The sequence below is a fragment of the Mesoplodon bidens genome (genome assembly GCF_964165515.1).
Source record: "Mesoplodon bidens genome assembly, chromosome: 19".
In the NCBI taxonomy this organism is placed as follows: domain Eukaryota; kingdom Metazoa; phylum Chordata; class Mammalia; order Artiodactyla; family Ziphiidae; genus Mesoplodon; species Mesoplodon bidens.
In genome coordinates this window covers 11,122,965-11,146,199 of record NC_138179.1, presented here as the reverse complement: position 1 = coordinate 11,146,199, position 23,235 = coordinate 11,122,965, and the positions used below count along the sequence as shown (strand labels likewise).

The 23,235-nt window shown below is 49.7% G+C and overlaps 1 protein-coding gene across 1 annotated transcript in view; it reads right to left on the bottom strand.

Annotated features, from left to right (window-relative positions):
• Positions 1-23,235, bottom strand: part of ASIC2 (acid sensing ion channel subunit 2) — a gene marked incomplete at its 5' end in the record, with an annotated part of 988,380 nt that overhangs the window by 824,111 nt on the left and 141,034 nt on the right. The gene's annotated exons all lie outside the window — the stretch shown is intronic.

Here is a 23,235-nt window from a genome sequence, read left to right as displayed (position 1 = left end):
ACCAAGGTAAAGGACCACGGTGAAGATGACGACTTACAGCAGAGGTCAAGGAACTGTATCTGTAAAGGGCCCAAGAGCAAATATTTTAAGTTTGTGGGTCAAAAGGTTTCTGTCACCACCACTCGCAGCCACTGACAGCATGTAAATAAATAAGTGTGGCCGTGTGCCAATACGTCTGTATTAAAGGACCCTTAAATGTGGATTTCATCGAATTTTCAGGCAACACAAAATATTAGTCTTCTTTTGATTTTTTTTCAATGATTTTAAACTGTAAGAACCATTCTTAGCTTGTGGGCTGTGCAAAACCAGATAGCGGTCAGATTGTTTGACCTTCCCTGACCTGTGGGTGAGTCTTCTTCAGCCTTGTAGGAATCCCTGCTGCGGGTGGAGTAGTTGTGCTATAATAGTGCAAACATCCGTGTGCTGCCCACTCTGGGAAGACCTCCTTGGTGCTTCTCCCTGGCTCCAGTGGGCTGGTCACTCCTCTGTGGACCCCAGTCAGCACAGATGTCACAATGCACGGTGGCTATTTGCTGGAGATAGGCCAGGAGCTCGCCCAAGACCACTTGTCCATTTCATATCTGCAGAGCCTGGTATCATGCCGGACACAGGAGATGCTCAGCCAATGCTTCTGTAGTGAATGTATGCTTTTATTCCTTTCTAAATTTCATTTTCAAAAACATTAAAGACACTATACACCCTTCCTATGCTGCCTCAGATGCCTATGATTTTGTTTCCAATCCAAGAGACCCAAAGGATGAATGAGGTTATTTCAAAGTACACATTAGTTTAATTTTCACGAAACACACATTATCTCTTCCTTTCGATTTCTTAGGTCTCCTCTCCAGCCTTACTTGACATAAATGCAAAGTTATGGGCAGATAAGAGCCTCAGCTCCCTCATCTATAAATGAGGGGTCGTATTTGTACCAACACTAACTATTGTGTGAATTGGAAGAGATAGTCCAATAAAATACTTAGCATGGTTCCTGGTACTTAGTGAAGGCTCACTGAGAATTAGTTATTATTTTATAACCCTCCAAGATAGAAATCACTGTCCACATTTCCTATGGGAAATGGAGGCTCAGAGAGGCTAGGAATGTGCCTCGAAATCAGAGCTTCAGTGTCTGAACCCTGCTGTAGTCAACCCCAGGCTCTGCCCCTTTGTCAGTGGCTAAACGCAGACTTAAGGCAGGCCTCACTCTTTCTCCAGCCAGGAGCCTGGGTTCTCAGAGAAGAACAGCCCAAAGGATGCCAGGGGCGACTGCTCAAAGAGGCTGAAACCCAGCAGGAAGCAGCTACCCCCGAGAGCACATCAGGGAGACCTGCAGGGACATCCTTCTTATTCAGGCGCTCCGGCTGCGTGCCTTCCAAGGAACTGCAGTTTCCCTCTCGGCCCAACTAACCCTGGAGTTGATGACAAGGTAGGGTCTCCCCGCTGCCAGTGCCGACCTGGGGGTGCTGGGAAACTCGGCCCATTCCTCCAGCTGAAACTGACCTCCAGGAGGACCAACCTCCTCCCCCGTACACGAAAGGAAGGGATACAGAAATGAAATCAGACTATAATAAATGCAGACCACTGTTCTCCCTGCCAATATCGATACAAAATCTATTCTGCTGCTGTTACTTGAAAAGTAATAAAGTAATAGTGGAGTAAGTTATAAAAAAAAACCAAACAGCGAACCCTCCCGCGAACGCTGAAGGGAGGGTGGGGTGGGGAGCTGGGCAGCGACGAGCAGGACCTGGAGTCCCAGCGGGCAGAAGGCAGCGGGGTCCTCAGCCATCACCCCTGCCGTCACTTCCCACCCTCACTGCTGTCACCACATAGGGCTGGAGCCCAGAAAGGGGAGGGGAGGGACAAAGACACAGGATAGGAGAGGAAGCAAGTCCTGATGAGACCCAGCGCCCCTCCTCTGGGGCCAGTGCTTTCTGGGGGTCTGCAAGGGCTGGGGCGCAGGATGGCCCTGAGGGAGGCTTAGGTCTTCAGCACCGTCCCTGCTGTCTTTTGCACTTTCTTGTTGGGAAGAAGTGCCGACCTGTTGGCACCAGCTCGCTGGCTGCTTAGCAATCACATCTCCTATTATAAAACTGTCAGTTAACAAATTGATCTTCTGAGGTATGATTTAGTCTCTCATTTGTCCGGGCCTGATCAATTCATGGGTAGGCAACAAGTTTAGAGTCAGAAAAACCCAACTGCGAATCCTGGCTCTGTCGCTTATTAGTTAAGTGTCACAGAGTTCTTTTTCTCTCTGGGCATCCGTTTTCTCAGCTATAAAATGGGAATAGCAGTAACGCCTATCTGGCAAGATTATTAGTACAATAATAATATTATTATTAATAATGTGTCCCAAGTACATGCTATGAATGAGGTACCATGATAAGGGATATAGATAGATAGATAGATAGATAGATAGATAAAACCTCCTTTCATCTTCACAGCAATCTCAAGAGGTGGATGCCATTATTATACCCATTGTACAGATGCGGAAACTGAGACTTAGTGAGGATAAGATTCTTGCTTAAGATCACATAGCAAGTTAGAAGTAGAGCTGAGATTCCAATCTAAGTCTCTCTGGTACAAACCCTGTGCTGAACTGGAAGCTATTGCTTCTTTGCTGTATATTATTATGGCCTGAACTCCTTTACACTATGTGACAAGTCTGTTTCTCCAGCCTAAGGGAGAAAGCAGGGCCCTAGGATGATGTGGCAGACCCTGTGAGTGCCTATCCTACACCTTTCTCACCAGAAGGTCTTCTATTTTATTCAGCATCACCCTCAATATGCTTCAGGGGAGGGAAGCATTAGGCGCACAGATATCATCAATTTGTGGAATTTCTTCAAACTGTGCATACATGAGAAGTGCACTTTTTGCACATATATCATATTTCGATTTAAGAAGTTTAAAAAACAGAGGCACAGAATCAAGATATCTTCAAATTACTTTCAACTAGAGAGAGAGAGGGAAAGAAAGCAAATGTGGCACATGGTTAACAATTCATGATCGAGGTGAAGGGAATACAGGTGTTCACTGTGCTACTATTTCAAATTTTCTGTGGCCTTGAAATTTATCAAATCCAAAAGGTGGAGCGGAGACCCAAGAAGAGCTGCCCACCTGCCTCTGTGGAGGTGGGATGCAGCAGTGGTCCATGAAAGGCAGTGCAGGACTGTCCCCCGGCCCAGAGATGGGGAGGGGGAAAAGGTTTGTGCCCTCAGTGCCCTGTGTGAAGTCCACAAGCACGTGGGACCAGGGCCTCAGTCTCACCACCCAGAGTGTGCAAGACTGTACATGTGGGAGCCTTTCCACTTTTGTCTGCTGCTCCAAGGCAGCTTCTGCGTCTAAGCTCCCAGTCTCACCCAGGGGCATCCCAGGAATCTTACCTCGAAGCAGTGTGCAGAGCTCCGAGGAGCAGAAACATCTCTGTTAAAGCGAAACATCATTAAGATGGGAAGAGGCAACATCTCTAACTCCCACAGGGCGCCAGGGGAGCTGTAAAATGCGCCTCCAAATTAGATGTGGGGAAGAGCTTCACCAGCTCTGGCTGTTCATCCCCAAGGACAAGGGCAGCCTGATTCCCTCCGACGTCCCACCCCCAGCTCTGCTACAAAGCTGCGAGTGTTTTGTCTGAATCTATTTGAGGCGTCTTATGCAACAGAACCTCATCTCTGAGAAGAGACGGTTTGCTTTACAGCATGCAACGTTCTCATTGTCAGGGAAGTTTCCCCGACATGAAGCCTAGTTTGTGCCTTTCTTGCTTATAAGAACCTTGAAGGCTCCAAGGGACATGTGCTTTAAGAAGATGTCCAAAGCCCTAAATAGACTGAAACTTTCTTCTGCAGGGACGTATTTATTGAGCATTAATTCACTACTTTGTACTTGAAAGTCGTCTCGAGGTGCAAGGTCTTTCCACATACTGTATGACAATGATTTCCCTCCTCCCATCAAGGATAGGTAGGCCAGAGGTTATTTTCCCACTTTACAGATGAGAAAACGGAGGCTCAGAGATATTGCTGACTTGATCAATAAGTCACAGCACCATGAAGCGGTAAATCTGGGTCCGCTGACTCCAAATCCAGTGTCTTTCCAATACCACCTTCTAACCAGCCCTGCTCTAGGCACCATTAGGACCACGGTCAATGAGAAATCACGGGTCTCCCATGTGCCAGTTATTAAGTTACCGTCTCTTAGTTTCAAACCCGCCCTTCTCTGTGCTACTTTGTCTTGTTAGGGCTGCAGATTCTATTTCTGCTTTGCCAGCTGGGTCCAGCTGAGGTTCTGCCAATAGGAGGCACTAGAGGAAGGTTGCAAGGCTGGAGGAGAAGGGACTTCTTCCAGCTGTTTCCCAGTGGCTTCCTGCTTACTTCTCTTCCTGTAAGCATTGCCCCAGCAGCGCCTCTTCATCCTGGAAGAGGTGGTTCCTTCCTAAAGCCGCAGCTGAACCCAGTGTGCAGTTTTCCCCACACTTGGAGAACAAGTTGCAGGCACTCCCCTCTGACCAGCGGACACGACACCAGCATCAGCCTGCAGGCTCCGCCTCCTCAGTGGTCTGGGTCCAGCCCCACCACGTCTCAGCTTGGAGACACCTGTACTAGCCAAGTAGCACCTCCCCCTAGAGATCTGAGGTTGCGCCTCACTGCAGCCCACCTCCAAGTTTCTGCATTTTAGTGATTGCAACTATTTACCTTTCTTCCCTCAGTCCAAGAGCTGGTGGCTGCTTCCTGAAATGGCTATCTCCCTTATACCTTAGTGTCCTACCTGACTCTTTCACTTATCTGGTTAACAATTTTATTTCTAGTTACATTTTCTTCTATTAAATTCTCTCTGTTCAAAATGACAGACGTGATTTCTATCTCCCGAGTAGCCACTGAGCCAAATGCTGCACTTGAAGGGCTGTCATTAGCTTATAATGAGCAATGGGCCCACAAAACTAGGTAGATACAAATCACAGGTAGAGAGCCCGGCACAGAGTAGGGCCTCAAGAAACAGCTCTGGAATGAAAAAAGCAAAAAAACAAAAGAATAGTTAAATAAAGGAAGGCCCTGGTGTTGAAAGAATGTTTGGGCAGTGACCCAAGCAGGAAAGCCGATCAGAGAAGTAGTTTTAGAAAATAGATCTTGCAGAAGAGCTCCAGCCATTTGGAAGATGAGGATTAAATGTGAGCAGTGAGGAGCATCCCAGGAATTGCCCCGGGAAGGCTGGCACAGAGCCAGGCTGGCTTGTACACAACTCTTAGCCTCTTCACTGGTCGGAAGCACCCAAGATTCTCAAGTATTGACATCACACAGCCCTTGACCTCCTCCCCAGCCAGGAGAGCTGCTCATCTTGGTCCTGATGGCTACACCTTATGCATCCTGTGGTTTGAGAGGCGACTGCCAGGGGATGGTTGCCTGCCCCTGCAAGTAGAGAGGCTTCCAGAGAGAGGGAGGGGTCACCTGTGCCCATGGCCACTTTGCCATGGACCTGGCAGCTGCTGCCCTGATTGCTTACTTCGGTCTCACAACCAGAATAATGGGGATTTGCTGTCCCCCTCTCCACCAATCCCAAAGAGAAAGAATGAGCCTCTGAAAAAGTCAGGAAAATACCCTGAAGCTAGCTTGGATTCTGGAATGACCTCCTGGGAATCCAGCCACTCTCCCACAAACTCGACCACATCCCTGCTCACACATCCATCTATCCCTACACATCTACAGCTCTGCATTTGATCCATCTGGATGCTGAGTGTCTCTTCTGATCCAGGGGCATCCTGGCCAGGCAACCTCAAGCACAAAGGCTTAGAGACCCCTCAGGGGTCCATGGAAAATGGAATCTAGCCTGGCTGGAGCTGAAGGTTTAATGTTGAGGATTGATGAGAAACAATTTCACTGCAGTGGACCCCGGCTGTTCTTGTGTGCCCAGCATCCATTCCTCATCTTTCTAATGATGGACCCAATGTTTCTTTGGGGGAACACCACTCTTCTCCTTTTGGTCCATGGGTTCTGCCTGGGCAAATCTACAGCCTGGTATATGACCCAGCCTGATCCATCAGCTATTTCACCCCCTGGCTCCAGTCTTTAGTTCAGGAATGAACAATTAACATAAGTGGGATGGATTCAGAGTCGAATCCTATGGCTCTTAATGAAATTACTGGGAAAGGTCACTCTCTTTCTGCTGGGGAAACTAAGGCAGTGCAGTGTTCGCCTGCAGCTGCTGGCAGCCGTCTTTGCCACTTCATGATGAGGGTCTGAGAATGGAGCCAACACAGAGGACCTCAGAACCAAGAGATGGAGGACACTTGAGCCCCTTGATCCAGCCCTGCCTGAATGCTTCAAGCCTTGAGCTAATACATTTCCTTTTTTCTCAAACCATCTTGAGTTGGGTTTCCATCACTTGAGAATGAGAGAGTCCTCACCAACATACACAGTGGTGTGAATGAGATACTTTCTTAAATGCTTAACTGGGGATTGATTCTAGATCACTAGACCCATGGAGGGACACTATCACTGATAAAGCCCTTCTCATCCGTTCTCAGGATAAAACCCCAATTCCTTAACTGTAGTTTCAGAGCCTTCAATGATCAGGCCCTTGCTGATGTTTCTGGCCCCATCACACACCACTTCTCCTCCCAACCTCCATCTTCCGGCTGCACTGCACTTCAAGGCTCTGGAATGAGTCCAGGTCTCTTGCCTTGGACTTCCATACACGTAGCCCTCTTCCTTAAACAGGTTTCACCTACCTCCTACTAATCTTTCAAATATCCACTCAAACCCACACCTCAGGGAGGCATTCCTTGGTCCCTGGGGGGCTGCCTCCCCACTTTTAGGGCCTCTCAAGGCCATTCTTTCTTCTAATGCTCTGTACACTTGGGATCACTTGTCCCACCCTAGAATGTAACTTCCCTGAGAGCCAGACCCACTCCCTCACCAGGACCAGAATAGACGCCCAATAAGTGCTACTTGCTACATATCTGAATGAGGTCAGTGATGCAGGCAGCCATGAGTACATGCAAGTGCAGGACCTCAAAACCAGGGCCGCAGAGAGGTGACCAAAGCCAGGCCAAGGTAGCGACCCCAGTGAGAGAAAGGACAGGGGAAGGGAAAGGAAGGAAAGACTATGAGAAAAGTGGGAACGGAAGTGCCAGAAGAATCTGATCAGCTTTGATGACAGCTGGAAAAGGATCTTTAAAGAGACACCCAGACCATGAGCCATGTGGGTGAGGGGAACGTGTAGCCATTGGCAAGGGGTGGGGTCATTGCCGAGAGGGGACACGGTCATGCTGCTATGTGGCGGGGTGGACAGAGCCTCAGCACTGTGCAGGACCCAGCAGAGATGGCGAGGGCAGAGGGCAGCTCCCCTGGTGTGCAGATGCAGCAATCAGACAGTGGCAGAGGCCAGAATAGAGCAGGGAGCTCATGGGCTTGTGTCCCTGGGAAAGGGGGGAGCAGGGTGGGAAATGCCGCCTTCTGACCCCACCTGGCTGAGGCTGAGCTGCACAGTAATGCAATCTCTGCAAACAAGGTGCCTGCATCATCCTCGGCCTTGCCGAGGCAGCCAAATGGGTGTTTATCCTGCTTGCGTTTCTCCTCTGGAGCAGGCTTGCTGTTCTGAAAAGATCACTGGGTGGTTTGCATAATTGCCTGCTCAAGTGATGATTGCTCAGACCTTAGCAGAATTTCACAAAGCCCACCCTCCCGATCCTGTGGGATAGTATAAGGGACATATCTGGGAGGGAGGACAAACCTCAATCAAAGGGAGCTGGGTAGCCCCCTGGGGCCCCTTCATATAGGAAGGAGTCATGGAACCTCAGGCCCAAAGCCTCTCCCCACATCTGCTTTCCAGCCTCCACGTCTGGGAAGTGGTCAGCATCAGCCAGGGAGAAGCCAATTTGGGAAACTGTCCAGTTCTGTGGGCCTTTCAAACACCTATTAAGCTCCTACCGTTTGTTAGTGAAAGAGATCAAGGAGCCCACAGTCAAATGAGAAAGCAGGGACAGAAACAGAACATGCAAGATATGTAACAAACATGGGATGCACTGGGGAATACAGGGGAGGGGCTTTGAGCCTAGCGGCGGGGGGGGGGTAGATATCAAGGAAGGCTGCCCGGAGGAGGTGACATCCAAGTAGCGTCTTGAAGGTGGGAGTGTAGTGCCTAGTACACAGTAGATGCTCAAATACCAACAAATGAATGACCAAATGGAAGGATGGATGGGGAGGAGGAATATGTTCCAGGGAGAGCAAAGAGCTGGCTCAGTCTGTTCGTGATCCCAGAGTCTCAGTGAATTCTGTAGCTTTCCTAATGCCTTGTAAATGGCACAACATTTTGCAGGGTGTGTAGAACATGGGGTGTATCCTCCGCTATCATTTTTGGGTCAGGAATAAAGCGCTCATGTCAGCTTGTACTGGGGGCTACTGAGAGAGAAAGACCGAGACACAGCTGCCACACCCTCAACCCAACAGGATGCTCTTGAAATATGTAAGAGATTCACCGAGGCACTGCCAGCCCTGTCTGGCTTTCTTCAAAGTGTATGAAAAATGTGCTTAATATTCATGCTCCATTCCGAAGAGGCAGAGAGATGGGGGCTAAAGAGGAGAGAATAATTTGGGGTAAAAAATGACTAGTGTCATTTCACATCTCCCAGCCCAAACTAATATATTCCTTGAGGCTGACTTTAAGCCATCCCCTAAAGGAAGCCTTCCTCAACTACAAACCCCCTTCCCCCCTCCCTCCCAGACATCTTTCCACTTCACTCGTTGCCACATCTGGACCTGGAGTGCCAGGCATTACACTGCTCACTGAGCCTGCACGTCTGTGCCCTCTCCACCCTCCCAGGTCCCCTTCAGCACCAGTAATAAGAGCTCAAGTTTTATGGGTAAGAAAGCTGAGGCCTAGAGAGGGGGCAGGGGTCCGCGACTACTGGCCCAAGGTTGCACAGCTAGTAAGTGGGGGGTGGGGGGTGTCAAGGCTGTATTGAGGCCAAACCTCTGCTCCCCACCACGCCTCTACCAGCCCTCTTCCGCGCCTCACTGCCTCCCTGCCTCCCCATCTCATTTCCTGTCCATCTCTCTGAGTGACAGCATTGCTTTCTGGGGGCATCTGGGTCACACCGTCTGGTTCAGCGCTTTCAATGCAAAGAACCAAGGACTCACATGCTGGTCTCTGTCCTGTGCCATTTCCCCATTTCTGGGCACAGAGTAGGTGCTGACGATGTGAAACACAGAGAGGAAAATGTCAGCCCGGAGAGGAAGCATCTGTTCTTGTGCTTTCATCACTCAGATGAGAAAACTGAAGCCCAGGGAGGGAAAGTGACTTAAATATGCATCGCGTGGAATTGAGCAGGAGGCAGGCTAGCCCTTCCACTGTACTTGACACATAATAGGTGCTAAATTATGTTATTGCTATATTGTGTGTACTACATGTTATAAACATGTATAGTATATATAACTATATATTAATATAATATTATGTGTAATATATATTATATCACCAGCATCATCAGTTTTCAGCGTCTAAATGAAAACATTAATGCAACACATCTTGGTAATGGGGAGTTCTGAGGATTTCACAAATGTGGGTCTCTGGAGCCAATCAGGAAGACTGCAGATGACCGACTTTCAGGCAAACAGAGGCCAACAGAGAAAGACAATAAGACATTATGACATTTGTGAAGGGTTTTATAACTGACAGCTTTCTTAATGGAAAGACCACTGACTCTGGCACTGGAAAATCTGGGAATTGGCCTGTCTCTGTCACTCAATAACTGGGTGATTTTGACTAAGTCATTTGTTTTCTTTGAGCTACAATCTCCTTCCTTGCAAAATGAAGCAGTGAGATAAATTCGGAAGAGAAAATTACACAGCACACAGGCCCCAACGGCCCATTACTGTGCCCACGGCAGCCATGACTAATCGATCACCGCACTATGCATGCTGCACCCAGCTGAAGCCTTGGAACACTGCCCGTGGCAGCCACCACCCATTGGCTGGAATGAATTTGTCAGATGAAACCAATTAGCCATGTTGGAGCAGGTGTTTCTTGAACTCAATCCAGCTCTGACCTTCTGATTCCGTAAGTCTACTCACTGATAGTGCAACCTGATGAGGTCAGCAGAGCAGGTATTGCCCCTCCCCACACTGCACAATGAGCAATCAGAGGTCAGACAAGTTCAAGTTGAGACACTTGGTGAGTGGTGGTGGGATCAGACAGACACTTGACCTCTCTGAATCTGCCTGGTGGGGACCTTCCACAGTCTTGTGTTGTCCCCAGTTGCAAAGGACTCCCAGGACCTGGGTCAGTGACCAGGGTCAGATGAGGCAAAAACTCGAACATCATTCTCCCAAGATGGCCAAGTGAGACCCTCTTCTCTCAAGTGGGACCACTCTGCAAAACCAGGAAGTGGGTGATTTCTGATTCCTTTCACTTCCACTTTCCCTCTTTGGGAGCCCAGCTCCCTTGACTGTGTTTATCAGCCACCGCGCTCTCTCCTGCCTCACACACTCCTCGGACCATTTCCCGAACCTTATTTCATTTGAAAGGGGAACATATTGAAGCGGCTTAGAGTGAGACCCCATCCATTCCAGGCAGACACCTGGGAAGGTGGGAAGAGGACTAAGGCTGGAATCAGGACACGGGCTTCCTGTCCTGCTGCTGTGGTCTCAGGGGGAAATTCTGTCCCTCTCTTGGCCTGAGTTTTCCTTCCAGCTTAATCTTCTATGACCACCTGCTTATGATTTCCAAGAGAGAAATTCTGATTCCTTGTCTAAAGGGACGAAGTACTGATGGATCTCATCCCTGTGCTGGTGCTTAGGTGGGTACTGAGGGAACAAAGTTTCCCGGAGCCTCTGAATTCCACCTCCCACAGTCCACTTAAAATGCATGTAGTGATCAACGTGCTCTGGGGAAGTGAAAAATGAGAAAGAGCAAAGGAAGGCAAGTGGCTTTCACTGAAAGCCTATCATGTGTCCAACGCTATTTCAGACACGCCCACATGCTAGCTCATGGAGACGGGACCGGCACACCACTTCATAGATGAGAGAGCCAAGATTCAGAGAGGTTAAGCAATTTGCCTCAGATCAAACAGCTGGTGAACGGCAGAGCTGGGAGCCATACTGAACAAATACTTCTGCTTCTAAAGCTCACGCCTTTACACTCCACTATGGAGCTTTTTGCGTAGGATGAAGCTTGGAGATAAATGAGGCACATCATCCCTGTGTCACACAGCTCCCAGACTACCAGGGAAACAAGCCAGCCACCCAGGTAACTGTGCTCAAGGCCAAGCACAAAAGGATGGGCGCAATCCAAGAGGCATAGATCAGGACAGACTTCATGGAAGAAGTGGCCTCTTTTCAGGATGGTCAGGCCTCCCTGACACTAACAAATGATAATAAGGATCAACATGTACTTGTGCTGATTCACTTACCTATGAGATTAGGTACCATTCTTATTCCCATGTTAAAGATGAGGATACCAAGGCACAGAGAGGCTAAGTAACATGTCCAGGGTCACACAGCTTGGAAGTGACGGAGCCTGGATGAATTCCCAGGCAGGCTGGCTGCAGACGTCACGCTCCTAACCAGCTCACTCTGTGACTTCCCACAGCATTTCCTCTCATTGACCGTCACCTGAGGAAGCGGCAGGAGACCTGGCGAATCACATGAAAGCGCCTGGGTCGCCTTCCTCTCTTAATAGGAAAGTGACTAGCCCAGGAGGAATGGATAGTCTGGAGGAACAGAGTTCAGCCCTCCTCCTCCCATGATGCTGGTGAGATGCTAACCCTGCCAGTCCTTCATGGGGCCGGCTTTGCATAGAGGAGAAGAACCTCAGCCCCGTGAGTGGCCCATTGTTCAAGGCGCTTTGGTGACACGGGGATAGCACATTACCTAGGATGAATGATTCTGCAGAACAAGGTGTTCACTGCTCCATCTCTGTACCTGTGCAGGTGGTATTGTTAGCAGGTGGGCTGGAGAAGAGCCAAGCTTTGGAGGGTGAGGTCTTGCAGGTTGTTCGTCCTGTCTGTCCCGCTCCCACTACGTAATGAAGATAGTGTGAGCTTTGGAATGAGGCAGCCCTGGATTGGAGTGCCAGCATGCCACCTGGTAGCTGTGTGACCCTGGGTAAATACCTAACGTCTCTGAGCATCCCATTCACAAAGTGAGATACCAACTGTCCCTGCAGAATGCTGTGAGGATCAGAGAGAGTGTATGTAAAGCTTGTATAACACCAAAATCACTCTGAAAATGAACATATCTTGACCATCATAAAGATCAGTAACGCAACAGAATGGAGTTCCCTAACAAGATCCAAGAATCGGAAGTTAAAGCAGGAAGGGGACTAAATTGTGTTGCTCATCAGCACTTATCCCATATTATGAAACATGGTTTACAGGCATTCTCATTTTACCTTTTCAACAATGAACGATATTGTACTCATTTTACAGATGCAGAAACGAAGGATCACAGAAGCTCAGGATCTCCCCCTACAGGAATGGCACATTCTCGACTCCTCCCCCTTTTCTTAGATCAGTTCAAAGCTCCCAGATGCACTCGCTAACTCTGTACAGAGTTGACTTCCGGTTCTATTGTAGCCCTAATCCCTGCACTCGGGAAACGTGTTCTGCACTGATCATTTCATCTATTCTGGCACATCGGCCACTTCCACGTGGGTCTCCGTGAGCCCCTCCTACCCCACCCCCCCACTGAGTCTTCATCCCAGCAGTCATCTGAACCCTATTCCCATTTCCAAAGGCCTGTGGGGTTTTTTGTTTCGGGTTTTTTTTTATTTTAATTGGAGTATAGTTGATTTACAATGTTGTGTTAGTTTCAGGTGTACAGCAAAGTGAATCAGTAATACACATACATCTATCCACTCTTTTTTAGATTCTTTTCCTGTATAGACCATTACAGAGTATTGAGTAGAGTTCCCTGTGATAAACAGTAGGTCCTTATTAGTTATCTGCTTTATATAGACCCCACCCCTAAATCTCCTTTTTCTGGTTCCCTGTTTTTGTGACTAACATCTCCCCCCGATCACCCAGCAGCGATGCCTTGGGTGTCTCTAATTCTTTTCTCTCCCTAGACATGCCTCCATTCCATTCCCCACACGATGCTCTGATTGGAACTCTTCAACACAATTTGAAGATGGCCCAACTACCTACTGCAACTCCCTGCTGTTACCCAAAAAGTCTCGGTGCTGGAGCTTGCTATTGGAAGCTTATAAAATCCGATCGCAATCTATTTATTTCTCCCTATGTGTGTCACAGCAAAATGGATAAGTTACAGCTCCCACAATATACCTCATGCGTAATTAGCAGTAGTAATAAACACCGTCTGTGCCATAATCACTTTACATACACTGTCTTATTAATTCCTGTGTAGTTGCACAGGGCCCTGGGCTCAGAAGGGTCCCCTGCCTTGTTTAATGCTCTGCTATCTCTGTGTTGAAATTTTTAATGATTTTTTTTTTTTTTTTTTTTTTGCGGTACGCAGGCCTCTCACTGTTGTGGCCTCTCCCGTTGCTGAGCACAGGCTCCAGACGCGCAGGCTCAGCAGCCATGGCTCACGGGCCCAGCCGCTCCACGGCATGTGGGATCTTCCCGGACTAGGGCATGAACCCGTGTCCCCTGCATCGGCAGGCGGACTCTCAACCACTGCGCCACCAGGGAGGCCCTTTTAATGATTTTTGGATAGGGGGCCTCACCTTTTCATCGTGCCCTGAGCCCTGCAAACTGTGGAGCTTGTTCTGAAAGCAGGTACTGTTCTAGCTCCATTTTACAGATGTGAAAAACAAGTTCGTGCGGCCAATAAGCCCAGGAACTCTTGCCAATGGCCATATTATATGGAGGACCTACTATGTGACCGATCCATACTAAGTGCTTTTCATGGGCTACGCATTCAAGTCCTCTCCCTTCATCCTCACGCCCACCTTGCAGAAGTGAGTGGCACTTCCTGGCTTTCTCACAATCACAAAGCGTGTAAGTGGCAGAGCCAGGACTGCGCTCGACGTCTGCCTGACTTTAAGCCCTTCCTGCTATGCCGTTCAGACTAAAAACGGTGGCCCTACCGTTCCAGAGCCGGTTCTAGCAACTGGCAAGCACTGAGCAGGGGGCCGAGGCTCTGAGGAGACCTCTAAAAATAAAGCCCGACTGCAATGCGCTCTGAGCCCTGCGGAAGCCTCCTTCTTCGTCTTAAAAGCTGTTCCCGTCTCCAAAAGCAGCCTCTCACCACGGGCTCTGGCTGCTGTTCCTCCATGCACTGCAAGGGAGAAACAGAACAGATTGCTAGAGCAATTAAACATCACATGGGAAGCCCAGAGAGACTGGGGAAGGGGAGGAGAGGCCGTTTCTTAATGGCCTGCCTCTATATTTAGCCTGAAAAACCTCCATCTCTAACCCTTTCAGGGGGCAGGCAGAGGTGAGAGCGGAGTTGGGGGTCTTCGGGGCCGTTGGACTTCTATGCCAGAAAGCTCCTGTCTGCCAGGGAGCAGCCCCCATCAGCTCCATGCCTTACAGGGGCTTACCATACGGCAGGTCAGGAAACCCCAACCGGAAAACAAGCCATGCAGACCACAGACAGCCTGTCTAGGTGGAATTGGGCAAGGGGATTCTGCAGGGATAGGGAGCTGGCCTGGCCCACTGTGTGTCAACCTCGCTCAGGGGTTACGGGGAGGCATGATGGGTGACGATGTATGGTCAGCCTTCGGTTTCAGTCCCAATTATGGAAGGGAACGCTTTCCTCTCACTTTCTTCATCCTGCAGTCATTGCCCCCAAGTCAGGCAGTGCGCGGGGTATGCAGACTCCTCGCTCTGTGTGCACATGCACTTTAAAAAGGGCTTTTACAAATACAGAAGCCAGGGCCCTACTCCTAGAGATGGTGATGCATTCTGGAGTGGGGCTCTGACATCTTTGTTTATGTAAAGCTCTCCAGGTAATTCTGAGCACAGACAGCTGAAAAACAACTGGCAGGTATAACGGGCATGAAATGCATTGGGGGGTTCCGGCTTTATGTTCTAGTCTAATTTGCATCCTTTACTTTTTGAGGGACTTTGAACTAGTGCATGTGTATCTGGAGCCTCGGTTTCCCCATCTGTAAATGGGTATGAAATCCTCAGTTCCTGGCACATAATCAGTGTTCAATAAATATGGGCTGACAATGGATGGATGGATGGATGGATGGATGGATGGATGGATGGATGGATGGATGGATGGATGACGTAAGGAGACAGGTAAGAACATCTGCTAGCAGCAGGGTTTGTTCCTGTAGGCACACAGAGATTGCTGCTTATCTAGATTAGGCTGCCCCCAGAAACAAATTCTGACACAGGAGTGAAGTAGTCTGCTTGTGAAGTGGATCCCAAGAAGCATCAGCAGTGGAGTTGGGAGGTGAGAACAGGAAGAGAAGGAAGCAGCAGAGGATGCATTAATGAGCCCATTACCACCATGGACCACTGAGGCTCGGTCCCTCTGGGACCTCTGGGAAACAGTGCAGAACATGCTGGGGTATTTATCCCCCAACTCTCATCATCAATGGTTGGGGGCTGCTCCCAGGGACATAAGCTCCAGGGCACTTCCTCCCTGTCCTGCTTGTAGGCTGAGAGAAAGCCCTCAGCAGAGAGCCACACGTGTTTGCTGCAGGATGCCCTCGGCAGCTAGTGCAAGGTGGGTGCCAAGGGGATGTGTCTGAGGCACCAAAAGCATCTGCCCCACTGCCCCACTGAGAAGCATCTTCCTGCACTGAGCTGGGAAGGGGAGGGAATCAGGGAGGGAAAGACCCACTGGTGACTAGTGGTCCAAGCTCCCTCGCACCACACAGAGGCCAGCACCACAAGGGTCTGGCAATGCCAAGTCCTGTTTATCTCAACCTTGCCTGTTTCCTCGGCAGTTCTAAGGCTAGATCAGTGTTTCTCAACTTTGGCACTGTTGACATTTGGGGCTGGTTAATTCCTTGTGGGAGGCTGTTCTGTGGATCATGGGATATTTAACAGTATCCCTTGTCTCTACGTCTCTACCCCCTAGATGACAGACAAAACTTGTCTGCAGACATTGTCAAATGTCCCCTGGCTGGCACAGCTGCCCCCAGTTGAGAACCACCAGGGGAGATGGATGCCTTTCCTCATCCCCTAGAACGTGGTAATTCCCCACGAGGACTTTCTGAGGTCTGGTTTCATCCTGACCAGCCCCTGGCTCTGCTTAGTCTGTTCAGATGGATGCTGTGCTGCAAACGTATCTCAGAGACAGGTGGAGCCAGAACCCAGCTGTGAAACATGCTGCCCCCTGCTGAGCAGAGCCCAAGGTAGGGAAATTCAGCAGCGGTGCTGGCACCAACAGCACAGCTGGGCTGCAAAGACCACACAAGGCAGGGAAGGTGGGCAGATTCTGGCTGAGCAGCCAACACGGCAGCTGGTCCCAGAGGCTGAGGGCGTTACATCATCGGACCAACCTGAAGACAGTCCCCAGGAAACATAAGGCTGACCCGAGCGGGAGGATTGATGAAGAGTTCTATGTGCTCAGTGAGGCTGTGCAATTCTCTTGAAGTTATACAGGGAACAAGTGCAGAGCCAGCCAGGAAAGCAGCCCAGGTGGGCTGACTCCAAATTGCTCGCTCTTTCCATTATACCAGGTAGCATCCTGGTTAGAGGGGAGGGTCTGAGACCACCCCCTCCCCCAATAGGCCAGGAGCGATGCTCAGAATAAACCCAGGTATCCTGAGTCACCCCGGCTGACCGCTGGCTCGCTGGCCCCCCATCCTCAAAGGACGCAGTCAGCCTCCCCCTGGTTCATTTATTGTCCATCAAATCTAAGCCAAGCTTGGACGTGGAGGGTTTAGTTTCTCCCCTGATCTGCCTGCTTCACTTCCTTTCCTTTATGCTTCCCACCAGGATGCCCGTGCAATGTGCATGCCACTCAAAGGGCACACACTGGCATCCAGTCCTCTGGAAGAAATGATTCACAGCTAAACCCAGAAGCCGGCTGAGCACAAAATCCAAAGATGGGCAGTGGGGCTCCAAGCCGGCTGTGCTTATCAGCACCCCATTCCCCCTGCCTTTCTTTCCTGGGTTGTCCATGCAGCAGTCTGCCTGGTCCAAACAAGATGGAGCGCCAGGCGGGAGCACAGTAACCTATGTCCCTGGACCTGGCCCCTGCTGCAATCTTCAGGAGGCCTGAGCAGGGATGTTTGGTAGCTGGGGAAGAGCTCTGGCAAGTCCAAGGGCTCCAAGGAGTACATTTCACACACATGTGCTTGTGCACACACTCATCACATACACATGCACACATACTCACACTAGCTCCGGAAGGTGGCCGTTTGGTGCACCCCTGGCCCTGGCCTGCCATTCACATGCATAATTAAAATTCCCCTGGGAGATAAGAGATATGAGGAGAAAGCAAGGGACCACAATGGCTGGAGTTAACTGTCTAGGAACGCAAGCTTGTGTCAAGACATGCCTCTAGAGATGTAAGAACACACAAGCAGAAACAGAGAATTCAAAAGTTGTCTATCCATGAATCTACCTATCTCATCTGCATTAATGAAAAAAAGTCATATTCTAAAGAGATTAAGGGGTTTTGACAGCACAACACAGCACTGGAACTCAAATGTGGGTCTTCAGACACAGACCTTGCCATGGATTTAGAACAATCCGCATCCATGGTTTAATCAGGAAAGGGGGAAGGGACGGGAATTCTTGGCCTGCCTTCATGAAAATGGGAGTTGTGATCTCACTGACATTTGTAATAATTCTGATCCAAGACTGAGAAACACAATAGAGGTGGTAATAATAGCCAGGCTCAGGGCACTTAGAGTTACCAGATGCTTTCACACCCCTCTTCTCCTACTATCCTCGTAACAACACGGGCAGGCTACAGATGAGGAAACTGGGGCAGTAATGCCAGAAACTATAAACTTCAAACCACAGATTTACAAATGTCCTTACTCTCATCACCACTATACCCTCTATTTATCACCCATGCTACAAGACCTCTTAAGGGCAGAGAGTCGCGCCTTATCCATGTGTGAATCCCACACAGGTCCCAAACAACAACTTGACATATAGGAAATCAATACACATTCGATGATGGGTGCATTTACACAGTAGAAACCCAGCAGGAGGGAGGGAAAATACTCCTATCCAGTACTTTTATGGGCTCTAAACGCAAAAAGAGTAGTTACTTATTTTTTTTTAAAACAAAATAAAACAAGTCAGCTGATACTGCAAGACCCCCAGTGATCTCCAGGCTCAGAATAATATCCTCCAAGTCCTTTACATAGGACTGGTCCAGGCCTTGTGGTTCCCAACTAGCCAGCATGATTTCATGAGCACCAGAAAGCATTCCCTTTCTGGGAAAAAAAAAAAAAAAAAAAAAATCTCCTTTTTTTTTTTTTTTTTTTTTTTTTTTTGCTGTACGCGGGCCTCTCACTGTTGCAGCCTCTCCCGTTGTGGAGCACAGGCTCCAGACACGCAGGCTCAGCGGCCATGGCTCACGGGCCCAGCCACTCCACGGCATGTGGGATCTTCCCGGACCGGGGCACGAACCCGCGTCCCCTGCATCGGCAGGCAGACTCTCAACCACTGAGCCACCTGGGAAGCCCAAAAATCTCCTTTATAGTCTGAAATTTGTACCTGCCACTCCACCAAGCAAAGGCAGTGGAAATTTCCATTAGATATCTGTGATCGGTGTACCACACTTTACCAAGGATTCGTTTATAAGACTAGCTCCTGCCTCACAGCTGATTCTAAAGAAGAGAACACAGCTCCATTTTGATAGGGGTTAGCGTGTTAACAGTGGAAAGCTTTAGGTGTTGTATCATTCTGTGGGGGATTGGGGTCCTGGACAGCTAGAGTGGAAGAAAAGGAGAATGCAGACAACCCTTGTGAAGCTTCTTACCTCTCGGAGCCATAACTTCCTTCTGCACAAATTAGGAGTTGAGCTTGGTGAGGGATGGTCCAGCAGAACTTACCCAGCTCAAGTGGCTAGCATCAGAGTTATGCCTGAGGCCAGCCCTGGACACGGCTCACCCAGAGACAGAGGGCCTCTCGTGCCCGAAGGAAGGATGCTCTGAATCTCTGCATCCCCTCTCTGGCTTGGCCAGTGGAGTTTCTGGGCTTGAAGCTGGAGCAGAGACCTTCCCAGCAGAGATGGACGTAGAACACACAGAGCTCAGCGCTGAGTTGGAGCTCAAGTCCCAGAAGCTTCTAAAGGAGGACCAGAGGTGGTTAAATTGAAGGGGTCAGGCACAGACACTAAATGCCGAGGATCCAGGGCCCAGGGAAAAGGCAAGCGCCAGACAGGCAAGTCACCAATTCGGGTGCTGTGGTCCCAGGCTTTCAAGCTGCCACAGTGTGGGTGGGGAGAGTGGCTAGCGGTACTTAAAGAGCCCTGCAGAATGGCCAAGCCACTGCACTCACTGTAGGAGCAGGACCAGACTTGGAGCCATCAGGTGCTTTTCTGTGCTGTCTGGCAAAGCAGGGATGCAAATTCTAGAGTCAAGATGGGGCAGGTGGGAGGGCTCTCATTTTCAATTACTGTGCTCACACCAAGCGGAGCTCTGCGGCTCTCCCTCCACTCCGGGGTGTATTTGACTTTGCATCACACGACCTCCTAAACATATAGACACAGAGCAATGGCTCAGCCCTGCTCACTCCTCTGACCAGGCCGCCTTGGGGCGTGAGCCGCAGCCCAGCGTTTACACACAGGCTTATTTAAAACAAATAGGATTTGGCCTCAATGGCAAACAGGCCCTCCTTTGGGCAAGCGCGTTTGCTGTGATCGTGGGGGCATTTCCTACAGAGCATGTGCCACCAAAATAGGGCCCTTTTGGCCACACTGAACTTCAGAGATAGCTTGCCAGGCCCTGGTCCCCAGAGATCTGTAAATATTTGCTTCAGACAAGGAAAATTTTCCGAGTCTCATCCTGCCACCTGGTCCAAGGAAGGAAAGTTCTTATTTTTCCCCATAATCTCCTGCAGAGACTGGTACTGCCTTTTACTGAGATCTACCCCCTGCTCTCTCAATCTGCTTCCTGGCTTCAGTTTCCCCATCCGAAAAATGGGCAGATTCCATGGGATGCTTTCGAAGGCTCCTTCCACCTTCTTACTTGTTCCCTGGGAAGTACTGGAAAGTGGGGAGCATTCTGGGTTGGGAATCAGGAGCCCTGCAGTCCAGTCCCAAGCTTCCCCTTTCCTCGGTGAGTGACCTTGAGTAATTCCTTCCCAATTCCTGAGTCTCAGTATCTCCAGCAGCAAAGCCAGGGGGCAAATTCAATGATCTCTGAGCTTTCTTGTCGTGTGTGTGTGTGTGTGTGTGTGTGTGTGTGTGTGTGTGTGTGTGTGTGTGTGTGTGTGTGTGTGTGTGTGTGTGTGTGTGTGTGTGTGTGTGTGTGTGTGTGTGTGTGTGTGTGTGTGTGTGTGTGTGTGTGTGTGTGTGTGTGTGTGTGTGTGTGTGTGTGTGTGTGTGTGTGTGTGTGTGTGTGTGTGTGTGTGTGTGTGTGTGAAGTTAGCAACCTCAGCTGTGGTTGCCTGCCTGCACCCACCTCTGCACATGCCTGGGTCTCCCCTTGGGGACCCAGCTCCTGTGACATGGCATCTTGGTGGAAGTATCCATCCATGTGCTTTCTGACAGGTGGGCAGGAGGCTCGGGCAAGCCTAGCCAGCTTCTCTTTTCCTAGAAGCTGACTTGAACTGAGTGCTCCGAGGATAGAAAGATTGGAACCCATCCATCCACAGGGCCCAGCCCTGAAGAGTCTGCCCATGAATTCTTCCCTCCTGGATACTTGGAGGTTCCTGATTTCTCTCCTTCCTGAGGCCACCTTTTTTAGCCTTAGTTCTGACTTTGTGGGTTGCCTCATATCCACCCCTTCATTTGTGTGCCCAAGTCCTACAGATGTTACCTTCTCAGTGAGTCCTTTCTTGGCCTCCCTATTTCTAATTTCAGGCCCTCCAGTGTTTCCTGTCCTCTGTCTGGCTTCATTGTTCCTCCATTGGACTTTATCTCCTTTTTTAATTGTACTGTCTAATTTACTTCTGTATGTTGTGCATTGGTCATCTCTCTTCTCTAGAGCCTGAGCTCTGTGAGGGCAGGCACTTGTGTCTGCTTTGCTTGTTGCTACATTCTCGGCACAAGGTAGGTGCCCCCTAAACACTGACTCAGTGAATGAGTGTATGACTTGATGCCTGAAAGTTAATCAAATTTGATGTTGGTTCTAACTCTAAGATTGTCTCCTGTTTTCCCCTCTGGATCCTTAGCCCCTCCCTGCCTAGAAAGCCCTTTGCTGACAGGGGAGCACGAAGCCTGAACAAAATCAGCAACCACAGTCCCTGTGCAGGCAGAGTGGTTCTTGGGAAGACCTCTTCCAGGCAGTGTAGCTCACTCTTCTCCCCTTCAGCTTTCTCATCTCCCCTTTTAACCCCGTGTCCTGGACCAGGCTCTGGAATCTGAACCACTTCCATTCAGAATGCCTCAAAGTCCTGACCTGTTTGCCAAGAAAGTCAGAGCCAGAGAAGAGAAGAGAAGAGAAAAAAACTTCAGGCAGGTCTCTGTGGGCCAGAACTCGAAAATCAATTCGATACACCAATTTTTTGGATTTAATAACTCACGCTCCTGTGGAATCAAGGTCATAAATAGTAAAGAGAGTTTCAGACGAGCCCACTAAAATCCATTTGACTCAGTTGGAGACCTTGATCCCACCTCTCTGCTCTGGTCCCATCGATCATTTCCTCTACCACGTGTTCCATCTCTTTGGCTTGGGCCCCACATCCCTGCCTTCTCAAGCCATCTCTACATCTCTGACCCTTGCTTCTCAGTATCTCTCCTCTGACTCTCCGTCTTACATCCCCTCAAGGCCCTGTCCTTAGACCTCTGGGCTTCGCATGCCACATTTCATCTTCAGGGATTCCATCAGCTCCCTTGACGTTAAGTTGAAGGTTTCCCCAAATCTCTACCTACCTGAAGGCCACCTCTACTTGAAATCCCTTCGGCCTCCTACCAACCTAGACTCCGCCCTCTTCCTTGACCTCTCTGAACCCCAAGCCAGATAGTTGGGTCATCTGTAAAGCGGGGTATTCATCCCTTTCTCAAATAACTCTTCAGTGAGTCTAATAATCTAATTCAGCTAAAGGTGTCTTGTCAAAGGTACCAGTGTTACTTGGTCTAATTCAGTCTCAGGCTGTGAAATGCCTGTAACATGCCTGGAGTTTATTTCCACAACCTCATACAGCGGGTCCAGCCGCACATTCAGAATCACACCTGTGTGTCGCCATCCCCGCAACAGCTTTTCCAGGTCAGGGCCCCCATGATCCAACCCTTGGTTTTCATCCTGCATGGACTCCTGGTACCAGCCCAACCTGCTTTCCCCCCTCATCTGTGCAGCATCTTCCCACTGCTCCCTTCTGATGGAAGAGCCCAGGGTGGGCCCAAGGAGGAAGGCGGGGACAGAGGAAGGTGAGTGGCATGGCTGAACCCTGCACCCGGTGACACCCAAGTGTGAGCCGGTCCAATCCCCAGCAGTTCCAGGAGGAAGGGGTCATTATCCTCCATCACAGACAGATGAGCCAAGGGAGGCTCCAAGGTCAGTGACATGGCCAGGGTCACTGCCTCATCAGGAGACTGCTTTGTTTTCCCTCCATCAGGCTGCCTGAGGAGAAGGGTAAGACAGACACTGGCAGTCCCCATGACATCTTGCTCTCGCTATGATATTCTTCAAACCAAATGGTGAGATTAGGCGGTTCTGGGGGCAGAAGTGAGCAGGAGAGGGAGACGTGTCTGTGCCAAAGGATGGTGGAGAGAGGAGGGTGCCCGTGCTTGGTCATGCTAATTTTGACATTTTCCTGTGCGTCTGCTTGTCATCATCAACTTATAATCTAACCTCGTTGTGGCGATGCCTCTGGAATGTCAACAAGCCTTGCTGGAATTTCATTACAGCCTGGCAGCTGGCCCTGGTATTTCGGATACAAATGACGCGCAGCTGCATGCTGGCCCTGCTGTCTTTATACCCCATCTAGCAAACGGCGGCATTAGGCACACTTAATCCGGAGAGATATTCCGCACACCGAGAAGAGGGCTTGTGGGTGCCACCAGGGGCATTTCCTATGGACTCTCTGCCTGAGCCAATTAACCCAGAGTCACTGCTGAAAAGCATTAGCTATTGACAATGGATTCTGGGGGCTGACCCCAGGGGTGGCTGGAGGGAAAGTGGCGAATGATGAAGCTTCCCTGTATCTGACGCTTTCAAAGCACCTCTGCCTGCATCATCTCAATGGGCTGGTGACATAGGCTG